Source organism: Sceloporus occidentalis, unplaced genomic scaffold, assembly GCF_023333645.1.
Source record: "Sceloporus occidentalis isolate IW3139 unplaced genomic scaffold, rSceOcc1.0.p SCAF_53, whole genome shotgun sequence".
Taxonomy (NCBI): Eukaryota; Metazoa; Chordata; class Lepidosauria; order Squamata; family Phrynosomatidae; genus Sceloporus; species Sceloporus occidentalis.
In genome coordinates this window covers 1471138-1486995 of record NW_028317033.1, presented here as the reverse complement: position 1 = coordinate 1486995, position 15858 = coordinate 1471138, and the positions used below count along the sequence as shown (strand labels likewise).

At 40.0% G+C, this 15858-nt stretch overlaps 1 non-coding gene across 1 annotated transcript; it reads left to right on the top strand.

Annotated features, from left to right (window-relative positions):
• The first annotated feature begins 4245 nt into the window (after nt 1–4245).
• TRNAK-CUU (transfer RNA lysine (anticodon CUU)) lies at nt 4246–4318 on the top strand. The gene has a single exon. It is a non-coding gene; the product is annotated as a tRNA-Lys (tRNA).
• Nucleotides 4319–15858: the final 11540 nt, after the last annotated feature.

Here is a 15858-nt window from a genome sequence, read left to right as displayed (position 1 = left end):
ACAGGGTTTTCTCTCTTTAGGTTGGGGTGACTTCCCACTTCCCAACAAAACACTGCAACCAAACATAATGAAACCAGCAAGGTTTTTGCTCAGCAGCTTTCTTGGCTGGAATTAGAAGGAGAGTGAATTGCACCAAGCTGGTCTTTTTAAACCCTCCTAATTAGACCAGGTGAGCTGTAGTTAGTCACCTGTAAATCCTGGTCTGGATTTTATAAGGCTGTTGGAGCACCAGCCCACCCAGCTCTTCTGGAACTCCACCCCAGGGACCCATCACACAATTTATAAGTCTCACACTTATATTTATTTATTTATTGTGCTTACCTTTCCCTGGGGCTTAAATTTGACTTGTAAGGTCAAACAAAAATAGCCAAAGCAGGCCATAAATACTGCACATCCACTACTATACCTGCCCTTCTGTCACAATATATATATATATATATATATATATATATATATATATATATATATATATATATATATATGTAAGTAAAAGCCACATGTTCTGAAAAGTTGGGTTCTGCACTATAGCTAGTGAGACAGGGATGGCCTGTCAAATGAAGAGGAAATAGTACCTCAACCAGGTCGTACACCCTCTCTCATGTGGTATTTTTCTCCTTGTGTATGTTGTAAGAGACATATGTGAGGACTTTCAGTATTTAGCATGTGCCCCACTTGGATGGCACCAGCTTGCCAACCTCAGTGTACACACTTAAAGGACGCCACCAATCAGTTTTCTCTTAAATGTTAAGGCTAAAAAGGTAAGCAATAGATGGATCACTTTGATAAGGATCCATTAATGATATCCACAGCTGACTGAGTTCCTGGGACCGTTGACAGCTCCAGATGTGTACTATGCATAAATAAAACAGGCGTTGAGACTTGACTTCACAAAGCCATTCATCTATCATGGGTGGACCTGTATGCATTCTGCTGAAAAACAAACCTGAGTGTTAGCTTTTTGTTGAGATATTTCTACCCCATGAACGCTTATTTTTTTATTGTTTATTTTTTACAATTAACAATATTCTGCATCACTTTATCACTTTTTTCATGATGGCAAAACCCAGAGAGTTCCAAGTTATGGTGATGATCTCCTGGGGAAGCTTCTATGGCCTTGTATGGTAAAAACGTAAATCAATACTATTTGTAGAACCACTTTAATTATTCATTATACAATTCAGCCATTTTTTGTTGCTGAATCAAATAAATTTCTGCCCTATTCTAGGATATTTGAGGAAGAACTGCATGTTTTTAAACAATCTATAGTGTTAAATGCAGATGGAATACTATGTTGCACTGATAAAACAGAGTCCAGGTTGGTACAACTTCCTGTTTAGGCTGACAGTAGGGAAATGTGGGAAATGAAGGGAAATGTGTCCATAAGCAATAACAATAACACACTAAGTAGGGGGGTTGAATGGTGGATTCAATTGTTGCTTTATTTCGTGTGTTGTGCCTTTCATAAAAGTGTTAACCTGTGTCACTTAAAATGAACCAGTCACCAGTGACATACTTACCTTGGATACTGCCCTAGGCCTGACCCAGGGCAGCACTTCTAGCTGCCCCCTTCCTCCCTGCAGAGCACCAGGAAATGACATCACATCCCAGCGCTCCATGACTTAAAGACCTCCAAGCCTCTATATGGAAATGGGCTCATTGGGGGAGATCAGCAGAGGCACACTGGGGGCACTGGTCACTCAAGAGGGCAACCCCCTCCCCTGTTTTTTAGCCTGGACCAGCCGCCCAAGGCCTGGGCCTAGTCGGCCTAGGCTGTAATACGCCACCCGCCCGTCACCTAGAGAGAATGTTAAGACATTTGTTAAAATTAGAGTATTTTAAATAAAAATAATCATCAAGAAAGGTGTTTGAGGATGTTGATATTTAATTGAGTTAGGGCTACCAGTTTGGTCATTCAAAACTGGATACTCAGCTATGTATTTAGGGAGGGTGTTAACTTAGGCTTAGCCCACTAAATAACCCCTCTGCATCCCCACATCTTACTATGAGTCCTTCCTCGCTATTCTGGCAGAGAAACAGCAGTGTGGGTTTTACTACCTTTTTTTTCAGTATACAGATATTAGTCTTTAGGGTTGTAAATTGACATCATTGAGGTAGCAAGTGATCTGCTGCAGCCTAAGACTGGTCACTTATATATATGAAATAGTGGACACTTATGATTTCAGCAAGCTGGTGGCCAGTGGAAGGAAAGAAGGCTTATATATTTATTTACATTTATTTAAATTTGCACCACGTAGTGACATTTTTATATACCTGTTGGTTTACTTATCAACTGAATTATCAAACTTTACCTTACGCTTAAAAATGACATTAAACTGCAGACTAATTTTAAGTTTTATTTTATTCAATTTAATGCTGAAAGGCAAAGACAAATAATGATGTGTAGTATATTTTAGCATCAAACTATCTGCTTTACTCAGGTCCCACGTAAATATGTAAGGGCAGTTTCAAGCAACTCATTCACTTTTATTTTACTTTATTTTATTCACTATACCTTCTCTGTTCTGTAATGTCAGCTATAAAGTTCCATATAGTTTACATCTGTTACATCTATAAGATGGAAAATAAATAAACAAATTTGCAAAAAAACAATCACAACAAATAAGCCGCATCTGTTGTGCACCTGCCGAGGAACATGTAATAAAAAAGTCTGAGTAATTATGATGTTACAGATCCCTCCTCCCCCTACTTAAAACAGCCTTAGGCTAGGTTTCCACTTGGGTTTTTTTTTGCTAAAAACGGCCATAATAACGCCAATTCAGCCACACGGCTTTTTTTTGTGAAAAAAACGCTGCGGCCAGATGTTAGCTGTTCTGTTTTTCTGCTTTTTTGGGCTCTGTGGCAGTTTTTCAGAATCGCAGCATGTTGACACTCTGGTGTTTTTTGCAAGGAAATCTTGGCGTTTTTCTCCAATAGAAGTCTATGGGAGAGAAAAAACGCCATGAAAAAGCCATGTGGGTTTATTGCCTTGGCCTTTTTATGGCGTTTTCTTCCACAGTTACAATAAAGAGGATGGACCCAGTATCTGTGTGTCCTACGAGAAATAGGCTGGAAACAAACAGTTTCACACAAAACAAAGTTCATATTGAATTTTACACCATTTGGAACAAACATGCCATTACAAACAAACATACGCGACGCATCAACTGGATCCTGCGTGCCAAAAGCAACAGCAAACAATTTGCACCATCATTTGGGGCCAATCTTCCTAGAGGAGCAGACATTCGGAATAAAGCGTGCCTTACAAACCACAGAAAAGAGACAAAAGGGTCCGCCGGGGCGTTTAAGTAGAACTCTACCAAGGAAATGACATCAGGAGGGGGCAGATACTTGCCATTTATCCTAATCCCTTTTAGCTGGGTGAAAATTCTAACGTGTAAAGGCTGGAAAAACTTCCTAAGGTCAAAAAAGCAATTTCCACAGAAAGGCTAAAACGCCAGAAAAAACTCCAGAAAAAAACGCCAAAACGCAGGTAAATGCAGTGGCAGTTTGCTTGGCGTTTTTCCTGGCGTTTTTCATCAAGAAAATAACGCAGGACAAAAGCCCAAGTGGAAACCTAGCCTTATCCTGTTTTTTTCATTTACTTAATTATGTGGTATCATGGGAAGCATGGTTTTCCTTAAACTAGGTATTTTGTACTGACAAAGGTGTTGGCTTCTATAGGTAAAGTGTGAACTCATCACTGACCACTACGCAGGCTCACATTGATGCCCAACTAATAATCACTCCCTAGTGGCGACTCAAATTGATCTTGCAAACACAGAGAGGCTCAGCAATTCCCCTACAGCTAGCAAAAGGTCCAAAATATTTTACAATTGGTAAGGACTACTTTAGTATGCGTTCTTCCAAAACAAAACCACAAAAAATGTAGAGCATGAGCCTCTTAATCACAGGGTTGTCTAGCTTATCACACAGAAACTGTATGTATATTACCACCAACCAAAATAACATGATAGTTCCAAAAGGCGGTTATAATAAGATATAAAGAGATTTTGTTTCCAAAAAGGCAATCGTCATACAGGTTTCCAGGTGACCAAAGCAGATTCTACGCTAATTTGTCACCTTTAAAGTCAGCCTGTTTTTTCTGACGTACCAAACAGGAAAAGAAGGGACATGGAGTGAACTTCCACAAAATCCAAGGTAAGTGCAATAACAATGAGCTTCCATTTGTGAATATGTTGGGAAGAATAGTATTGGATATCTGGCTATGACAACTAATGCTGTGTAGCCCGGCTAGCTCAGTCGGTAGAGCATGAGACTCTTAATCTCAGGGTCGTGGGTTCGAGCCCCACGTTGGGCGCATGGCTATTTTTATGTCCAGCTTTGAAAATGATTATGCAAAAACCACATACATATTGTTTCCAACACAAATAAGATACAAATTAATATTAGTAACATACATAAGGAAGAACACAGAAGCCAAAGTAGATTCTGTCAAACCATCATAAGCAAAGCAGATTTTCACAACCACTGAAAGTGTGAGTTTGCTGAAGAATTGTGGTTTCAAATCTTTCGTTTATATTACAATGTCCAACCATAACCAGCTTCTGCTGTAGGAAGAGCTAAGGTAGCCCTCTATGTTGTATAGTTAAATCAGTGACATTTTCCATTCTCCTAACCCATCAAATTATGCATTATACAGGGACATCCGAGCCCTTATTGCTGGAGAAACTCGCCAGTGCTCAATATAATGAATAGTGAAAGAGGGAATTTAAGACATAATTTGCCTGTGAATTATCCCTTTAACGAATAACCTCAAACAGATAAATCAATGCTTGTATTGTGAACATTGATAACCATGATTGAAAGGTTGCTCTATAAAATCTCTCTAATTAAACGATGACACATTAAAGGGTTTTGGGGTAATTAAATTTACAAACAACGTCACCAAACATAAATGTGCAGAATTTCCAGTTCTCGTTTTACATAAATATAACTTACAGCAATTCACACTAACAATATGGCAGACTGAGACTTATATCGTATTGCATTCTTCTTGTGGTGGTTTTTGGCCACTAAAAGGAAAGCTGCCGTATGTTCTCTTCCATTTCAACAGCTTTATTGCGCAAGGATGTGTTCTGTAAAATATACAGTTCTGCCACATTTAACTGTCTGCAGTATGCTTTAGATAATCGTATACTGTACCATACCCCCAACATTTCAGGTGTCCAAATCAGGGCACCTGTGTTGGGAAGTGCGGCTAGAGGTGTGGGAATACAAAGTCAGATGTGGGAATGGGCAGAGCCAGTGGTGGGATGGGTCAGAGGAGTGACCACCCACCCTCCATACCTGAAGAGACATCTTATGGTGGCCAACAACACAAACCTCCATTGATCTTACAGTTCCCTGGCTAGTTGAGAGAGATCTGGTGATCACCCCATCTGGCCAATGATCCCCACTGCCCACAAAAAATGGGCCAGTGGGCCAGCTATGTGGTACAGTTCCTGAATGAGGACTGAAATGAGGGCGCTTTTAGGATCAAAAGACCTCAACATAGGCCTGTGTATTGTCACACACCTATCCATCTTTCCAAAGGTCTACCTCTGAGATGGGTATAAATATGTAGGAGTGTTTCTTCTACTAGCCTATGTTAAAATGAATTAAAAATGCTGACATATGACGGATGAATATGAGCAGCTGTGAATAGAGAATGGAGCTGGCACAAACAGAAGCTGCTCTTTGTGGCCAGGTCATGCTACAGGTTACAGCTGCAGCCGGTTTCTCTTGACAGGGATCAGGGAAGGTCTTGATAAGAACAGAATAGCCACTCTATTTATTTTTACATTCCAAAAACCACCTAAATTCAAAGCATTGGAATTTTGCTCTGGGGAGTAAACTGTGTGAGGAAGTGTGGATACACAAAATAGACAATGCATCTTGTCAAAGGACAACTAGTTTCAGGAATGCTGACATGGCATTCAATCCATTTTCTTATTGTGATATATGCAGCATTGTTGTTCAGTGTAAGCTTGTCTGGCCAACAGGAAATTCAGATAAATTGTACAATCAATGGAATAGGGTTATAATTGGAAACTGCAAGCAGGACCTGATCTAGAACCAGAACTGCCCTCCTGTTGAATATTAATGTTTAGCACTGGTTTTAATTGTCTAATTTATTCTTGCACCCTTAATAAACTATACTTTCCTGAGAGCAGACATTTAACTTGTCGAGCTGGCTTTGTGAGAGGCAGGTTGTAGAATAACAATGCTTCTAGACATATTTGCGTGAAGCCTACCAAAATGACTAACAGAAATGTTCATCTGTAACACAAGCAGGCTTTTAATTCACACCTTCTGCTTTTGCTGTCTTTAATCTAAAGATGCCTGGCGTATACACCAGAATATCACTCTTACGGACCTTTAACTTCTAACACAGAAGCCATTGGTCTACCCAGGCCAAGTTGCTCCGAGTTGTACCTTGGCCTGCTTTTTGTCGGGGGATTTAAATCCCTGTTCCTCAGACTCAGACAACCGCTCTGAGCAACTTGGCTTGGGAGGGCATTATGCTTAAGAAACGATTGCTGATCGCTTCCTAAGCTCTATTGTTGATCGGTTCGGCGGTGGCCATTTTTTTGAGGGGGGCTTTCATCCCAATATCCACGGCTAGCCTCACTTGTGAGGCTTCCGTGGATGCTACACAGCTGCCAAACGTGGCGAAAACGTGCTTTGTCGTGAACGGGTTAAAGGCACTTATTGTTTACTTAACAGGCATAAATCTGATTTGTTTTCCTGTCCATTTTTCACAAAGAATTCTGGAAAAGGTGTCCATGGTTAAAATCCGTATACACAATTCTCAGTTAATGATCATGAAATCCTCATCAATAACCACTTAACCCTAACTAAAACTACGTCACAGAGATGCATGCTATATGTATATATTGCCACCACTTCTCTGCAGTGTTGCGACCTGGCCCACTCCTTGCCCACTCCCACTCCAGTCACACCTATTTCCTCTGTATGGGGCTAGCCATCCACACAACGTCAGTGGGACCACCAACCCCCATCCCGAAAATGGAATGCTTTGGATAGCTGGAGGCTGGATGTTCTCAGGTATGACAAAGTCACAAATGTATGAAACACATTAACGATGCAATCACTCCCCTGGATTTAAGGCAAACTAGCTGCAGGAAGCACTTCCTGCTCACTTTCCAGCTAAGCAGTAGATGGTGCTGTTCAATAGAATCATCCACTTTCCCTTTGGCTCTATTCACACCTGACATGTTGGGATCAGGTAGGGCACTGGAAGAAGGGGCAGCCGTGTGCGGTGTGTGTATACTGTAGAAATATTGCAGACATTTGAATCCAGGGGCAGTTGTTTGTTTTGGCAACAAAACTATAGTTTAGATTTTACAGTGAAAAGCGGGTTAACCCCTTTTCTTGATGGAAGGAATTTGAATAATGTTTTAGGCAAACAAAAATAAATAAATAAACAACAACCCACAGCGCCATTCTAAGCGGAGTCCATACAAGCATTCAACAGGGTCTTTCCCAAGGCTATCGTGACAACTTAAAGGGACCCTGTCATGGAAAGATTGGGTTTATGCTAGTCTTACCCGTCACTCTATCTTTCTATCTATCCATCTATCTATGTCTGTTTATCTATGAATCATTACAACTTCCCTTTTCAAAAACTCAGTACCTGTTACTACCTGTTAATGTAACTACTTATTGCACGTCTATAAAGAAGAAGCTAGATAATGTTTTCACTAACTGACCCTAAATACAGTTGCTTATTTTTTTAACATTCATATAACCAAATCTATGTGTTTTACTTGTAAGCAGCTGCACGTTAAAGAAACAGTAACGCATTTTTTCACTGATTACCCTGGGCGCTCCCAATACCCATTACCTCACTGTAGAGTTATCCCCCTCCTTCCTTAATTGCCACTGAAGCCACATGCACAGAGCTCAATTCTTGGCTGCTCCAGCTGTTGCAATTCAGGCAGACAGCCTTCATCGTGGCACCATGTCACTGCGGCCCTGATCTTCTGGTTTCTATAAACAGAGGGTCATAGATTTTTTTGTTTTTATTACGTTTTATTTTTGGGCTGCACTGGGCAGTACTGTGTCTCTTAAGCAAAGGGCGTCTGCAACCCAAACACAGGAAAATGATCCTGCAATGAGGTAATACCAACTGGGAGTGCCCGAGATAATCATTTTCTGAAGAGTAAAAACGACAAAATTGTGCTATTTATGGTCCTTGAATTTTATGGATGGTCACAAAACAGAGCAGGAGCAAAGTAACGTGCATGTTGCTTAATCAGTCATAACATTGTCATTACTGGGCGCAACTTAATGAAAACATGCTCGATGCTTACCTTAAAGGCACACCAACACTTCCATATATATTAACCTTTAAAGTAGAAGATGCAGCATCTATGTTCTAACTTACAACTTTGAAAAAGTTCAATTTTTTTCTTTCAGACACTTAAGTCCAGCGTTTCAGGCTCAAGTCTGTTTATAATTCTTCTTGTACGCTACTACATGAACATCAGGAACCAGGGGCGTACCTAGAGTAACTGGCACCCAAAACAGAACCTATACCCCAACTTTAAAATGTAAACACACTCTCATTCACTCTTACTTATACTGGCTCAAACTCTCACTCACTCTTACTCATGATGTCTCATACTCTGATGTTCTCTTCCAGTCTTACTCACGCTTCTGTTGTCTCTCATTTAACTCATTTTTATGCCCTCTTACACTCTCTCCCAATGTCTTCCTACCTTCTCCCGAAGTACTTTCGCAAAATGACACACACCCTCCCCCCGAATGAAGGAACAAGGAAAGGCTGTCCACTTGGTATGCGCTGTGGCTCTGCCATTTTTGCGGAAGTACTCTGGGAGGTCTGGTCCATGGAGCTGATACTGTGGAGAAGCATACAAAGAAAGAATACAGAAGCAAGACAAGAAGCAGAGCTGCAGGAAAGGAGACAGGGACACAGAAGAGGTCTGCAGATAAGGTGGGGAAACATTGAGAGGGAATTTCTTGGACACTTGGGACCTCTGTGTACCAGTGTGGCACCCCACTGATGAGTGGCACCCGGAAGGGGCCTCTCCCCTCCTAAGCACCTTTGGGAACTGGGCCACAAGGCCTGGAGAGCACAAGATTTGAAGTTCAAGCATCTGTTCAGACATGTTTTGCAAGTTTTTTAATTCCTAAGTAGTATACTTAATATATTGTATCAATACTTCTCAAGAACAGTATAATAGGAATTCAGCCTTGTGTTTGCGGTAGATAAGAGACTGAGCAGGAATTGTGACATTTGTGGAATGTGTGAAAGGGGAAAGTGATTCTGTACTTCTGTACAAACCTTTGTTTTACATATTTCCGTAGAACCATTCTACTTCACAGATTTATCTGGTTATTTGTATTTTTGTGGGAAGAAAAACTTTATGAAAACAGCAATTACAACAGAAGATGATAGCAGTGGAGTAACACCAAACACTGGCCCCCTTCAGTTATGATGGGAAGCTCCTGCTCCATGTATGTTTCTGGTTGTGGATTTTAATAGATGTGTCTCGGGACACGTCCTTGCACTTACTCGTGCTTACTTATGTGTAGTTTTATTAAGCAAATAAAGGACAGGTGCAAGTTTTGCACAACGCAATGCAGAACCACTATGACAACCACCTTACGTGTGTCTGGACATAAAAAAAGCAGGAAAGTAATTAGCGAAGATGTCATTATTGCTAATCTGAAAAGACTTTGATAAGACATAGACATAGACCATGGCTGCAGGAGCCTATGTTATGAAACTGAAGAGCAGACTGGGAACATTTTAGAAAAAATAGATATATTTTCCCAGATTCATTAACTTAGATAAAATGTATCAAATTTTAGATTGCTATCCAATTACTTGTGATAGATTTTTCTCCGCCATTGAATCCAATCCATACATATGAAGGAGTTAATCACAGTATGATGAAGTTGAGTGTATGCACCAGGGAAGCTATGAGTGATGTGGTAATTAGTAGTATGGAAAAAAAGCCTATTTCTATCCAAACAGTGATCACACTATGGAATTTCCTTGCAAAGGAAGTGGTGACGGGCAAATTCAGAAAGGGAATGTAAGGTGTAATTGGAGAAGCGTCTTGAGGAAAGGAGAGTTATAGGAATCTGTAACAAAAATACATTACCCTGCATTAGGGCATGGTGATCCATTACACCATCACATTACCATTACTACACTTTATGCTTTCATTACCCACTGCTGGTTGTTAATTCTCTGGGGTATGATGGAATTTACTGCCATACTACATTTGCTTTCTAAAAATTTTTTCTGATTTTTCTGTATTATTTTGGTAAAGTACACAACACTATAGTTTACTAAATGTAACAAGTCGTTAGCAGAGCTAATAAAAGTGTGATCCAAATTGTAAGGAGTACAGGTTGGAAGGCACATAATGAGGAAAGCAGCTGGTAACAGGACTAAAACGGCCATACTATGATTGGCAACTGTTCTGATTGCCAAGACGGAACCAACAATGTAGCTTGTACAAAAGAACATCTAAAAGGCTTGGAGGAATTATTTAAAGGGAATTAGGTTTTAGACAGATAGCAGATTATTATCTTTTATTTATATAGTGCCAACAATTTACGCAGTGCCTAGATGAGGTGTTATAGTCGAATATTATCTTTAAATTAATACATTAACCTACAAAATTGTGTAGGATTAGCACATTATTCTGTTTCTCATTTGTGTCTAAACTGGACCCATCAGAGTACAGAGAACGTTTTATTCTTTTGTTTCAAGTGCAGAATTTATTAGCATGGGCTGAATGTCTAAGACAGTCATATATATAACTAACAGTTTGGGGGTTTCAGAAACATGGTAAAATGTAGCGTAACATGATGCCTGCTGGGCTTCTTCTCACTGGATAGCATTAGGTTACTTGTGATTAACACCAAGTTCTATATGCAAACTAGTGATTTATCACACAGTCCACTAAATGCATAAATCTCAGTTATAATTCAAGCAGTATAGAGGAAACATGGGTATTAATTTCAGACCAATACTTTTTTCAGACTTTTACAAGAGTAGCAGCTTCTTACAGAGCTTTACTGCACAGCTATGGACTAAAGCAAGGTAAATAACAGATGGTGTTAAGAAATCGCAGCCGCAAGGTGGCAGATGCTCAAACCACCATCCAGTTGCACGGGGGAGCAGCCATGTATTAGGTGTTCTGAAATCCATCTGTTTGACCAATAATGTAGGATAATGTAAGACCCTGTCTGAGTCATTCTAAAAAGCCTGGTGGAGTTTGGCATTGAGGTGCTGCTTCTATTTAAATTGAGAATTTCTAGAACATAGATAACGGTTTGTTTATGTCACTTGTAGCCTGATAATAATCTCAATATGTTTAGTTGCCAAGTGTACTATTAGATAGCCAAGGTTGTGTTGCATTAAAAAAAAAACAACAAACGGAAATGTCCTTTACGATATACCTAACTGCTCAATAGTAAACTTGGCAACTACTAGTAACTTTCCAATTTAAAAAAGTCTGTAATGGAATTTTTCTTGCCTATAAAATGTAGGCACCTCTCACAGGGAAATGTTTACAAAAGATCAGACAGCATATTCATGGGGGGTAGACATAAGATTATGTCTTTATCTCGTGTTTTCATATTTCTTTCTCACATTTAATTCATCAACAGGTCGTAACTCCTCCACTGAAAAAGGACGTTTGTACAGCCCAACTATTTTCACCTAGGAAGCAGCAAAAACCATAATTTACTCGCTTATCATCTCCTGTCTTGACCACTGAAACATTATTCTTGTTCACCTTCCTCTCACTGACTGTCTCAGCTTTAATCTATTGAAAATACTGCTGCCAGGCTTAACTACACCATTCATCAATTGCTGCTTCACTTTGCACGATTCTCCAGTGGCTTGCCCTTACTGCAAGACTGACATTTACATCCTTAAAGCCCTACATGACCTGACTCTCCTCAAATCCTTACGTTCTTATTCTTGTCCCTAGATGATTACATGGCTCCATCAGGGCAAAGTCACTACCCCTGTGTACCATCTTTTTCTAGAAAGGGTCTGTGTAAAAAGCTCACATCAAATCAGGGAGGTAAAGCAGTCCGTAAGTTGCTGTTGACACTATGTGGCTATTTCAGGAACTACAAGGTAAAAAATTGGTTGGCTGAATTATTGAAATCTAAAATGTCCAGGGGTTGACAACTTTCCCATTCTCAGTCTTCTTCTGTCCTTTTTCTTCCATTAAGACCTTATGAGCCTGCTCAAGTTTCATCTAAACCTCCTCTCCTTTTCAGTTTTCAATAATTAAATTCTTCCTCCAACTTATTCTTTATCAGCACAAGTATGCTTATGGCCCCCATCACCAGTGTGACTGATCCTTTTGCGCCTTGTGTTTCTGTTTCCCATATTCCTGTTGTTGGCGTGTGAGGAGTCTCCTGTTTGTCTCTCTCGTGTTCAACTCTGTCTGTCATGATCGGTTTTGTATTCACCCCCAAATACTGTTTTTAGTATAATAATCACATTCCATTTATTTGTTACCTCACTATAGATTTTCAAGTATGGCATCCGTGACATGAGAGATCCTAAATTATACCTAAATACAATCATTCAAAAACATAACACTTATTTATGTAACTGGCTTCAATCATCACAATTAGCAAGAATAGTAACAGAGCTGATATTGAAAAGCTGCTGTAGCAAGTTGGGTGTCAGAATGCATGCACACCACTTTGTAAGCCTGCTTTCAAGATCACATTGCATACCCTTTAGACGTCCTATACATTGTGAAATAAGCACAATGCGTAATACGCCATTTATGCACGTTAAAGTTATAAATTGTCATTTTTAGCAATGCCAGACAAAAACTGGAGGTTGAGAAAAATATTCAGCTTCATTTTTAATGCTCAGCTTATTTTTCAAGTTTCTACTCCCTCCTCTCTCCCTCCATTCCTATTTTTAAATTCCTCCTGCCTTTTCCAGGCCCTCAGAGACCTGCTCATGAATTTGAAGCATTCATTTTCACCAATGTTTGTTGCTATCCCGAAATACAGTTGCCATGGTGATCTGAATTCCACGCGTGCTGGACGCGCTCCCAGATCGTCTCCGTAATACCTCGAACGCCAAAGAAATAAAGAAGAGGAGGGGTATCAGGGGGGGGAATGTTTAAACATTATAAATACAAATTATTAATATGGTCTTGCTTAATATTATTGCTTTCTGTGGAGTGTTTTGGGGAAAACATTCTACAAATAAAAGCCCAGAATCCAATTTGTTGCCAGCATTCTTGCCGTTGGTATGTGCAAATACACAGTACATATGGGTCAAATTAAAATACCAACTCACGCTCTCTGCTTTAACCCATTGGAGTAGAATAGGGAGAATGTTGCAAACAAAAACCCAAGCATATTCTCATGCAAATGTATTAACTTTTTTTTAATCTATAGTCGGAAATGTGTTATTTTAGTATAAGATAATTTATTACATATATTGCCTGCAATTGTAAAGCTTAAGAAAAAATACCGTTTTAATAACTGCTTTCCAAGTCAACATCATAAAATAATTTGCTGTCACTTTATAGATATAAGTGTTCCTATGGCATGCATGGCATCTGAGCAGGATTAAGATTCAATATGGCCCTAGGCAGTGCACTGACTCAGGGTCCCTCAGTCTTGTATATTTTTACACAGCCTTACATCTTTGCCATTTAATTCATAATGGAAGATACCCCAAAACGGATATGCTCAGCTGCATCATGGTTGGGGGAACACAATCGTGCCCTCCACATTGACAGGGGCCACTGGGATGAGTTTCTGCTGTTGTGTAATTAATCCTGTTATAAATTACAGTGTATGGTGATGCCAAAATTATTACAGATCATGAAAGATTTGTGAGGCGGTAGACCTTGAATTAGCCAGTGCAATGTAGAATCATTGGATGTCATCATACATGTATGCATTTGGTATACTATGAGGACATCACATTGAGAACAACAATGGATACACAAGATGAGAATCAAGGTATCAGGATTTTTACTAAAAAAGGAGTTATTGTGACATTTGGGTTGACAAAATGTAAGAATTATGATACTGTTTATGTGTAAAAAGTACAAAAAGCCACGGTAGGATATTAAAAGTAGTAAACATTCAAAGAACCACGTATATTTGACAGATAAAAATGAACTAGACATGGTGGTGATATATGGTAGATATGGTGGTGTTTTTGAGTACATTTTACATTGTGGCAGATTAATGTTGATATCTAGGGAAGTTAGGAATTTTGAAATTAACAGGCAGTCCGGTTTTAAATTTACAGCGTTTTATTGTGAATGATATATAGAATGACAGCAGTGAGGATATGAAGGAGAAACACATGTAAGGAATGAGAGGGGGTCTTGTATGGGGTAGTGGATGTCTAAGAAGTGAGAGATATATGAAGGGCAGAACTTTCGGGTATAAAAGCCCTGCACATGCTCCAGAAAAGAAGGTGGATGGAAAGAGTAGGCCCCGCATTAGTAGGGACACTGGGGCGACGGAGTTGCCCGTTGGCCTCCAATACCATCTCTACCAAACCCCCTGGACTTACTGCTGGGCCGGCAGGCCACACTTCCATAGGCCCAACACACTCAGCACTAGGATATGATGTAATTTCCCAGTTCTCAGACATAGACATATATGCGAACACAATGTAAAATCATAACAATCTACATTTACAGATAAACATACATACATTCACTCTCTCTGATAACCCATGCAGCTCACACAGGTCCCCCTCCCTCAGCCTACCTCTTACATTTTTAGCTCTAAATTTTGTTTAGGAGAGCTACAAGGTTTTTTCTCTGTTTTAAGTAACTTTGTTTTCAGTAATTTATTTGAATAAATTTACTTTTAATTTCATACTTGCATTATACAAACTATACAGGAGCTCTCTCAGTTGGTCCCAGGGATTGCAATACCATTTTCTCTTGCAGTAAACAGGTAGCACGCCTAATCTTTAATCTCACTTACTCTAATCCTCTTCTGCTTTTTCACCCCTACTCCTCAACCACATTTCATCTCCCTTTCCTCTCAACAACCCCCCACAGTCCACATTTCTCCTTCCCTTCTGCCATCACCACAACTCACAAGCCCTTTTCTATTTCCTTCAAACCTTCACCATCACTAACCAATCTCGAGTGAAGGCATCCCATCTCCACAAATCTAAATCACATTTGTTATCAGTCTGCGTCTTCTTTTGTGCTCTGGGAACATTGACTGTAACCCTGGACCCACAATTCCAACATGCCTCTGCCCCTGCATATTCCACAAAAACCCAACCAATCCTTCCAATCTCAAACCAGTCCACTGTAATCCCAGCACTCCTTACTCCTGCATCCTCTGGAACACACACTCGGTCTGCAAGAAACTGCCCCTCCTGACCTTCTCATCTCAAACCACATCAGCCTCCCTGGACTCAAAGAAGCATGGTTAACACTTCTGACACTATCTCTCATGCTGCGCTCTCTTATGGTGGTCTACACTTTACCACACACACCTAGACATGTAGACAGACACGGGGAGGTTGTAATTCTCACCCCGAGAGGACCTTTCAATGTTTGCCACCAATTCCCTACCTCCCCTCGTCTTTTTAAGTACATTCTCTCCGCCTCTTCTCAATTGCCATGTGTGTTATTGTAATCTATCAGCTTCCGGGCCGTACTTCCAAATTCACTTTGCCACATGGCTCTCTCACTTTCTTTCCTCCATCATCCCTAAACTAATCTTGGGGGACTTCAATATACTGAATAATGACACATCCTCACCTTGTGCTTCTAAATTGCTATTACTCTCCTCCTCTCTTGGTCTCTTACGATGGAC